The sequence below is a fragment of the Molossus molossus genome, unplaced genomic scaffold (genome assembly GCF_014108415.1).
Source record: "Molossus molossus isolate mMolMol1 unplaced genomic scaffold, mMolMol1.p scaffold_m16_p_1, whole genome shotgun sequence".
Lineage (NCBI taxonomy): Eukaryota > Metazoa > Chordata > Mammalia > Chiroptera > Molossidae > Molossus > Molossus molossus.
The window spans coordinates 135927876-135937193 of NW_023425344.1; the positions used below are offsets into that span (position 1 = coordinate 135927876).

The 9318-nt window shown below is 38.3% G+C and overlaps 2 pseudogenes; both read right to left on the reverse strand.

Annotated features, from left to right (window-relative positions):
• Positions 1-1825: 1825 nt before the first annotated feature.
• Positions 1826-2305, reverse strand: LOC118640780 (annotated as a pseudogene).
• Positions 2306-3063: 758 nt separating this feature from the next.
• Positions 3064-8668, reverse strand: LOC118640860 (annotated as a pseudogene).
• Positions 8669-9318: the final 650 nt, after the last annotated feature.

The window sequence follows — 9318 nt, forward strand, 5'->3', positions numbered from 1 at the left end:
TGTTATATTTTTCTGTTAGTTTTTTTTTTCCAATTTAGTTTGTATATGTTCAAATCTCAGTAAATGTTATTATTGAAACTTGATATAGAATTGGAATTTGCCTGACATTGTGTGGAATAATGAGATTAGATACGAACATCATGTTAGATGTTATGAAAAAGTAGAACTTCCTATTATTTTATGGGTCATAGGATGCTATTGCCTTATCTACACTTAAGAAGCTAAATCATTGATCTCAGCCATTGTGATTAAAATGACAATTTATTCTTTAGAGACTTTATAATTTCAGGTTAATTATATACAGGCTAACTCTCCCATCTATAAATGTAGTTTTTTTTAGCTCTCTTTCTTTGTTCTTTCTCTCATTTTCTCTCTTACACATACACACACACACACCACAGCCAATATTGTTGTAAAAATCCACCAAATTAAATCTAGTTTTTGTTTTCTGTAAAATGCTGTTGAAGAAGAATGAGGAAAAAGAGTAATGTAGTATTCTTTCAAGTTTTTTTTAATATAAAATAATATCCAAGTTATTTTAAGTAAAATTTCAAGGTACAGAACTGTGTATAAAATACAATTATTATTATTTTTTAAATCCTCATTTTTCCATTTATCTTCAGATACAATGGGAGGAAGGGGGGGAGGGAGAGAAAGAGAAACATCAACATGAGAGAGACGCATCTACTGGTTGCCTCCTACATGACCCCAACCAGGGCCGGGGACCTAATTGCAACTGAAGTGCATGCCCTTGATGGGAATCAAACCTGCGACTCATTGGTTCAGGGGCTGATGCTCTAACCACAAAGCAAAACCGGCCAGGGATGAAATACAATTTTTTTAAGGAGATAGTTTTTAATATAAATTTATATGCCCACAGTATATATGGAGAAGGAGTAAGAATCTTAGAAGAGTGGTTGCCTCTGTGAAGAACACAAAAAAGTCATATGAGAAAACTATGATTACCCTTTGGGAATTTTTAAATTTGCATTGTATATATAAAAACATTTTTGTAATTATTAAGAACACACACACTCATAGATGTACGAGACTCAGCTCAGTTTTACAGATCACAGATCTTTCAGGACAGGGACTAGGCTTTTGAAACTGTTAAATTACCAAGATGATTCTGATTATGTCAGGCTTAGGAATCACCCAGGCAAACCACTAGTACTTAATGCTTAATATTAAAGTGTACATGTGAGACTATAACTTTATAGCCCTAACTAGAAAAGCATATGCAGAGAGTAGGTCAAGGATATATTACACTTTTTGTTTCTCCTACAATTCTCAGCTCAGAAAAGTTACCCAATAAGTATTTTTTGGATAGAACAATACAGAAATACTACCCCACTTTTCAGTTACATTTCATTCCAGTGTGGATTTTTAAATTATATTTAACATTTAGCATTATGGGGCAAATAAAAATGACCACTTTCAATACATGAAACCCAAATGTCAAAAAGTGCCAACAATAATTTTTCTTTTTTAAAGGTCATAGGTATGGCTAGACTGCAAAGGGCAAGTGATAAAATCCAAATCCAAGACTCTAAAACTTAGGAATGAGTCAGACTTCATAAGCTGAATGAGTAAAAGTAGCATCAAAAAATAAAGTGTGTGGATAACAGATTCTAAAAAAAACCCTTTTTATTATGGAGAGCATACAAATTCCTCTCCTCAGAGGGAAAAGTATTATTTCTTTTCTCCTGGATGGTAGAGAGTGAGCTACCTGGGTAAGGCCCAACCATGCCTCCCAGCCATTATTCTCGTCTCTCCCCTACAACAGCACACAGCTCTGGCAGAGAGTGCTGGCCAAACCTGACCTTCAAGATGTCAAGAACTGCTTGCGCTGGCCTTGCACAGACATTAAGTGGTCGAAGCCATGTTGGGCCTTACCCAGGTAGCTCACTTCCACATTCCCCAGGTACTTTCCATGTTGGTTAAAGTGTTTCTAGAGATAGCTGATGCATTTGTTAAGGTTGTGCAAGTCATCAGTGAACATCCTATTTTCAACTATTTTCTTCTTTCGTATACAACACTGCAGTTCATCCCCCTTTCAGCCTTGAAGCCATCTGGGACCATTGATTAGTTCCTTGGGATGCTTTTCAAAATTTCCCAGGATCCCGATGTTATCATATACCGCAAACATGGCCCTCTTCTCATTCCAACAATCAACCACTTTGGGAGATGGGACAGTGAGCTTTACAAAATACAATTCAGGAACACCCAGAGAGAAAATTCTGCAGGCCAGTGGCACCTGACTCCATAGGTGCCTTCCTGCGCCCTCAGTGAGGCTCCCGGCCATTATTCTCGTCTCTGCCCTACAACGGCACACAGTTTTGACAGAGAGTGCTGGCCAATCCTGACCTTCAAGATGTCAGAAACAGCATGTGCTGGCCTTGCACTGATATTAAGTGGTTGAAGCCATGTTGGGCATTACCCAGGTATCTCTGGGCCTCTTTCAATCAAGTTTTAACAATGTCCTCTGAGTTTAAGTTGTGACTGATTCTAGGAATTACAATCTGTCCTAACTTTTTTTTTTTTTTAAAAAAAAAGGGCTTTAGAGACAATGAAAACATACTTAAAGGTGTCTCTGTTTTCTTTCTCTCTTCACAGAAATACAATAGAGGGCACATACTTAAAGAGACCATTGTGTTAGCTCTGCAGGACCTGGCTCAGTTTGATATTTTTCTCACCTACTGATGGACAGAGTGAGCTACTGAGCCTGGGGGAGTGACCATTTCACTCCTTTTCTAGTATAAAAAGAAGCCTTGTTTCTGAATCACTGTCCATAGCTGGTTTCCTGTGATGAAGGAGTCTGCCTCACTCCAGAATGAAACCGACAAGAGCCAGATTTGGGAGGAGGCAATGTAATGGGAATGCTTTTGTGAGGGTGTTGCTGCTAAATGAGTTCAGTTGTTTGGTGTTCAGAATTAAATATGCTAGAATTTGCACATTTAATTTGGCTATCTTTCAACTCATGAGAATTCTTCTGTACGAAAGTCACATGCCAATCTTTCCATAAATCTTAGTTTTCTCTTCCATCAGTGGTGTGCAGACCTGTTATCTTTCAAGTTCTACAGCCTGATGATACGTCAAGAAAGGGAAACTGTCCAGATCTCCTGCAGCCACAGGTCCATCATCAGTGACATCATGTTTTGATACCAGAAGTCCAAGGGAAATTGGGGGACAGGGCTCCATTTTATAAAAAATTCAACTGAGAGACTTGTAGTATTTGAAATTTTTATCAAAACTGGAACATCCCCTAAGACATGCAATCTCTCGTAGGATGGGCAGAATAGAGTCAGAGTGGCACATGTTTCTGTGCTGTAACAGATATTCTGAGAAGAGTTCAGAGGCCAAAGTACACAAAAACCCTTTGCTTTAGAGTGCACAACAACGTAAAGTGATATTAGCAAAGCAGGACTATATCTGAGAGAAATTTGACATGATTTTAAATTAAATTTAGCATCACTGTTGATTAGTTGCCGTTTCCAGAACTACTGTGATTTTATGTAAATGGATAGTATGCATTTTTTTTTTTCTTTTGGTCTGGCTTCTTTCACTTAGCATAATTATTTGAGATCCATATATGTCATGTCTTGTTTCAATAGTTCACTCCTTTTTAGTGCTGAACAGTATTTGATTGTGTGACTATACCACAGTTTGTTTTTTCAATTTATACAGATATGATGGTCAAAGAAAGGTGGAACATATATAATTAACTGAAAGATGCATGGAGATCTACAACAAAAAGCCCAGAAATAAATGCTGCTATATCTAAGAACTAATATATGATTAAAATGGAGAGTATAAGTCTATTTTCAAAGACTTTAGTAAGATGGTGCTTTAAAGTAAACTTTGTGAAAAGTGGCCATACGGAAAACATCCCAGAGGTAGGATTGATGTTAACTGCCACTGAGCAAATGCATATAGATTTCAAAGTTGTGAAGGAGATTTTAAGAGATATATCTATATTTTTTATACCTGATGTCACTTCCCAAATTTTTTGTTTGGTGGGTGGGGTTCTGAACTTTTGTGTAAATATATTCCATTCTCCCAGAGAAGGAGAGAGAGAGAGAGAGATAGAAACACTGATGAGAGAGAAACATTGATCAGCTGCCTCCTGTATGCCCCATACTGGGGATTGAACCTGCAACCCAGGCATGTGTCCTGATGGAGAATCAAAAGGGGAACCTCCTGGTGCATGGGATGACTGACACTCAATGTACTGAGACACACCTGCCAGCCATCTCCGTTGAAGATTTTAATCCATTATTTACTGCCTCACTCATTCTCATTTTTAATTTTGTTCTCACTGAATCAATTTCCTCAGCCTATAAACATGCTTAGAACTTCTCTATAATTAAAAAAATTTCTAATCTTGATCTTTTCCCATTTATCTTCAGTCAGAGTGGGAGGGGAGAGAGAGAGAGAGTGAGAGAGAGAGAGAGAGAGAGACATTGATGTAAAAAAGACACATGATTGGTTGCCTCCCACACAACCCTGACCAAGGCTGGGGACAAAACTGCAACCAAGGTAAGTGCCTTTGACTGGAATCAAACCCTCAACTCTTTGGTTCATAGGCTGATGCTTTAACTGCTGAGCCAAACCAGCCAGGGCCAGCCAACCTTATTAAAATGATCTTCAATAACATCCCACATTTGAGACTATTGCAATTTTGTTCTTCCCATTTTATAATATGATATTTCTACTGTTTTTTGTAAACTAAACATTATTGGATGTGTAGTGGAAAGTAATTCATCCATAGACACAGCACAGAGCCAATGGACAGAATGCATAATAGCATTTCTATCTAGTCTTGTAGACACTGTAAATATTCTATCCACAGCAACCATAACACTTTGAGAACTGGTTTCACGAATGGATTCCTGAATACTTACTATCTGCTTCCAGTCTACATTTACTCTAACCAGCTCCAGACCCACAAATTCATCAGGAGCCCCATCTTTTGTTCCAGTAACAGATCCTCTTCTGCCTCACACTGTTCCAGTAATGTATTGAGGTTTCACTCCAGTTCCTGTAAGTTGTGCAAGCTCCAACTGACAGATGCACTTCAGAATCTCATGCCATAAATTTCCTAAATAATTTCCATCCATATGAGCCATGTAATAAGTATTTTTATTGTGTCAGTGTTCTATTTCATTTCAGTAATACCAGAATGCATTGTAAGTAAGGTAAATCTTGCTGTCGCCTGGACATATACATCTCTTTCCAGCTGAATGCTGAAAATGCATGCAATTCTGATTGCACATCTTATACTTTCCAGGCAAAAAGAGGCTACTTCAGTATCATCACAGAACCACACTGAATGCAGCCATAAAAGATGATCAAGCTAACTTAAACATGGGTCTCACATGTTCCAAATGGGTTGCACTTGTAAAAGGTGCTTGAATATGGCTCAGAGCTTTAACTGTCTTAGCCATTGGTTCTATTTCTAAAGTTATACAGAAACTTTATTTATTTATTTATTTATTTATTTATTTATTTATTTATTTATCTATCCTCACCCTAGTACATTTTTTTTGCATTTATCTTCAGATAGAGTGGGAGGGAGAGAGGGACGTAGACAGAGAGAGAAACAACAATAAGGGAGAGACACATCAACTGGTTGCCACCCACATAACCCCAACCGGGGCCGGGGACAAACTGCAACCGAGGTACCTGCCCTTAGCAGGAACCAAACCTGGGACTCTCTGGTCTGTGGGCCAATTCTTTAACCACTGAGCCAAATTGGCCAGGGCAAAGTTATACAAAAATCTTAAAAGAAATTTTTTTTTCTTTTTGATTTTTTTTTTTTAAGAGAGATAGAAAGATCGATGAGAGAGAACATGGATTGGCCACTTCCTGCATGCCCACCCACTGGGGATTTGACCCACAACCTGGGCATGTGCAGTGACCAGAAATCCAACCAGCTAGGTCTTGATGCATGGGTTGACACTCAACCACTGAGCCACACCCCTAGGGTAGAAACCTATTTTGTTTTTTACTGGCTATATTTTGTTTAATTGATTTTATAAGGTTTGTTAATAGTTTTTATCTTTTTTCCAGCTATTTTATTATAGACTGATAGCTACTCTTCAGGAAGGTGTTTACTGTCATTGATACCTCTATTCATCTTAATGTACTGTTTCTTTGTCATTTTATTCTTAACTTGTGGACTGTGAAGATCTGTGGTCAGCATGATAATTGAGTAAGCCAAGACATAAGCAGCATCTGCACTAGCAAAAAGGGTTTGTCCTTGGTTGCATTCTAGGTATCATGCAATAAAATTGTCCATCAATCAATTTTCTGAGCATTCCTGGAAGACGGAATCCTTCCAGAAACATGAGAAGGGCTGAAACAAAGTCCTTTCCTGAAAAGTCACCTTGATCCACATATGCATACATGACTTCTTTGTTAAATTTATCATTTATCTCCCAGAAACTCACCCACTTGAGAAGTCTCATCTTTCCTCTTGATGTAAGAATTGGGCTATATCTTCAGGTGTAGTGCCAAGCATCCCTTGTTCTTGGAGGTACTGTATTTCTCCCTTTGGTTTATTATTAAATAAATCTATCCCTTGTTTTGTTATTTCTTTTTCTTACTTTAGGACTTCAAATTGTTCTAGATTATCAGTGCCAGACATCTGTGTACTGTGTACTGTATCTACCTGTTATGAATGATGATGTTGACTCCCAGGAATTTAAACTTCTGTATCTATTTATTGTCTCGGGGTGTTTGATATCACTTGTCTCTTGGTCTGAGAGCTTTTCCGAACCAAGAGTTGCCTGAGAGTTGGATTCACATACCGATTCTTACTCCATTCAACCATGAATTTCAAAATTGACACTAAGTATTCTAAATCATTTTTTGCTCAGGGTCAATTCCTGAACATTACTCATAGCAAGTTCTTGACTGCCCTGTCCTTGAGCAATTTTTGATAGATCATTTACTAGTCTTTCAAATATATTTGCTGCATTTAAGTCACAGTCATAAATTACATAAATAATTACATAAATGTACACCACACTCTGAGCATCTGCACAAATCTTTATCAATGTCTGAATAATCATCCATTTGTGGTCAAATGAGTTGGTAGAAGTTTCCAAAATGTATAGTAAAATTTCTTTAAAGAGCTCCTCAATTTGCATCTTCAGAAATTTGACAACAAAATAAGAGGAGACTCTAATTTTTTTTAAAGTCCAACACACAGAGACTACTTAATAACATTAATAAATAGCTCATTCATCCTGAAAACAGGTCTTGCATTCTGCAGAATGGATAGAAGTAACTGCAATGAAAGAATCTTTGTTCATAACTCATGAGACTTTGGATCTGCCAGTCTGTTTGACAGAAAATTCATTTACAGTTTACCCGATGACTTGAACACTAGAAAGGCATCCTTTTGTAAAATGTTGGAAAGCTTAGCACCAGGTGAAAGTCCTGAAGAATTTCCAGATTCCTGAGTATGACTGGGAGAAACAGTCTATCATCAGGTAAGGATGGTGTATATGCAACAGAAATTGGTATTTCTGGAATTCTATTTGTTTGAATATCTTCACTGTTACTACCATCTTCTGGAATTCCAATGCTGCCATCTGTACTTGCATTTAGAGACCTTCTCCCTTATCACCAACAACGATGTTCATCATTTCTTTTACTATGCTCTCTGCATAATGTCTTGTGGTTTTCTCTCACAGTCATGGTTTTCTCTATCATATAATACATCATTTTTATATAATGTTTCAGCGCCTGATCAGTTTCAGTCTGCTCATTCTCTGTACTGGAAATATCAGATCCATTTTCAGGTTCCGTGTCATCCTGAAGGCTTTTATCCACATCACTTATATGGGGATCAAGGTTTCCTTCATGTTCTTGGAATATATGATCAACAGTCTGAGGTGGCAGGTATCTAAGGTAAGGTGATTCAGCCTTGTGACAGCTTCCTGGAGACTACAAGAGATGCTGCTGTGGCAGGTGTCTCTCTTTTTCTATTCGTTTGGCTTCCTGCAATGCTTGGCTTTCCATGCATGCAGAGATAACATTCAGTATCTGACTAAGAGTAGCTTCGGCTGTTGTCAGATTAATGAGTTTTTTGCCCGCTATATAGATATGGTAACATGTTCTCACAGCTTGCAGTACAGTTCCTTCATGAATTTCTGTGTTTGAATGTTACTGTAAGCAAATCCTTTATTAAGTGCTTACTGAGGACCTTGGAAACAGCCACAAATTGTTTCAATAATTCTATCAATTAATTTTCTGCCTGGTGTTGTACTGCCTGAAGCATTGCCAGTCAAGCGCCCATAAGCAATGAGTTTCTGTAAATAACCTAGAGATGTATTAGCAATGTGGGGACATTTGGATAGGCAGGCCAATTCAAAGGGTAAGAAGTACTTGTCTGCTTCGATAAACTTTGCCTTTGATTTCACTGGTGGAAGAGTGCTCATCCAGCTTTTGCTTCTCCATGAGGAGGACTTCGTTTTTCAGTTTCTACCTTTATTTCCTCATGTGCCCAGCAATGACACTCCTGGGTTACCTACCCTAACGCCACCTTGTGCGCTTCGCGTACCTGGGAGTGATGGGCCTTCTTCACTTCCTTGTTGGCCAAAATCTTCTCCAGGGCCCATGCCAGGAGCATGTTCTTGGTCTTCTTTCCCATGTACATGAATGCAGGGAGGTGGCGTCTGTCCAACCCGCAGCTCCCAGCCACTAAATGGCAGGAAGAAGGGAGGAAGAGATGTTGCAAGAAGTCGATGCATCACCAGTTCACTTTTTTTTACTGCTGAGTGGTATTTGATTGTGTGGATGTACCACAATTTGTTTTTACAATTTACATACATATAGTTATCAAAGAAAGGTGGAACATATGTAATTAACTGAATAATGCATGGGACATCTACAACAAAAAGCCCAGAAATAAATGTTGCTGTATCAAATAACCTAATGTGATTAACATGGAGAACATAAGGCAATGAATTCAATAAACTTAAACCAATTACTTGGAGTCATTGAAATAGAAATTTAGAGCAAAAAATATTAAATCTCCCTTCACTTGATACAGCGTGGATAATTAAGCATAGCAGTGACATTAAGATTATATAGTATGCCCAGCCGGTGTGGCTCAGTGGTTGAGCATTGACCCGTGCACCAAAAGGTCACCGGTTAGATTCCTGTCAGGGCACATGCTCAGGTTGTGGGCCCGATCCCCAGGAGGGGGCATGCAGGAGGCAGCCAATTGATGTTCTCTCTCATTGATGTTTCTATTTCTCTCTCCTTCTCCCCTCCTCTCTCTCTAAAAATTAATAAAAAATAGAT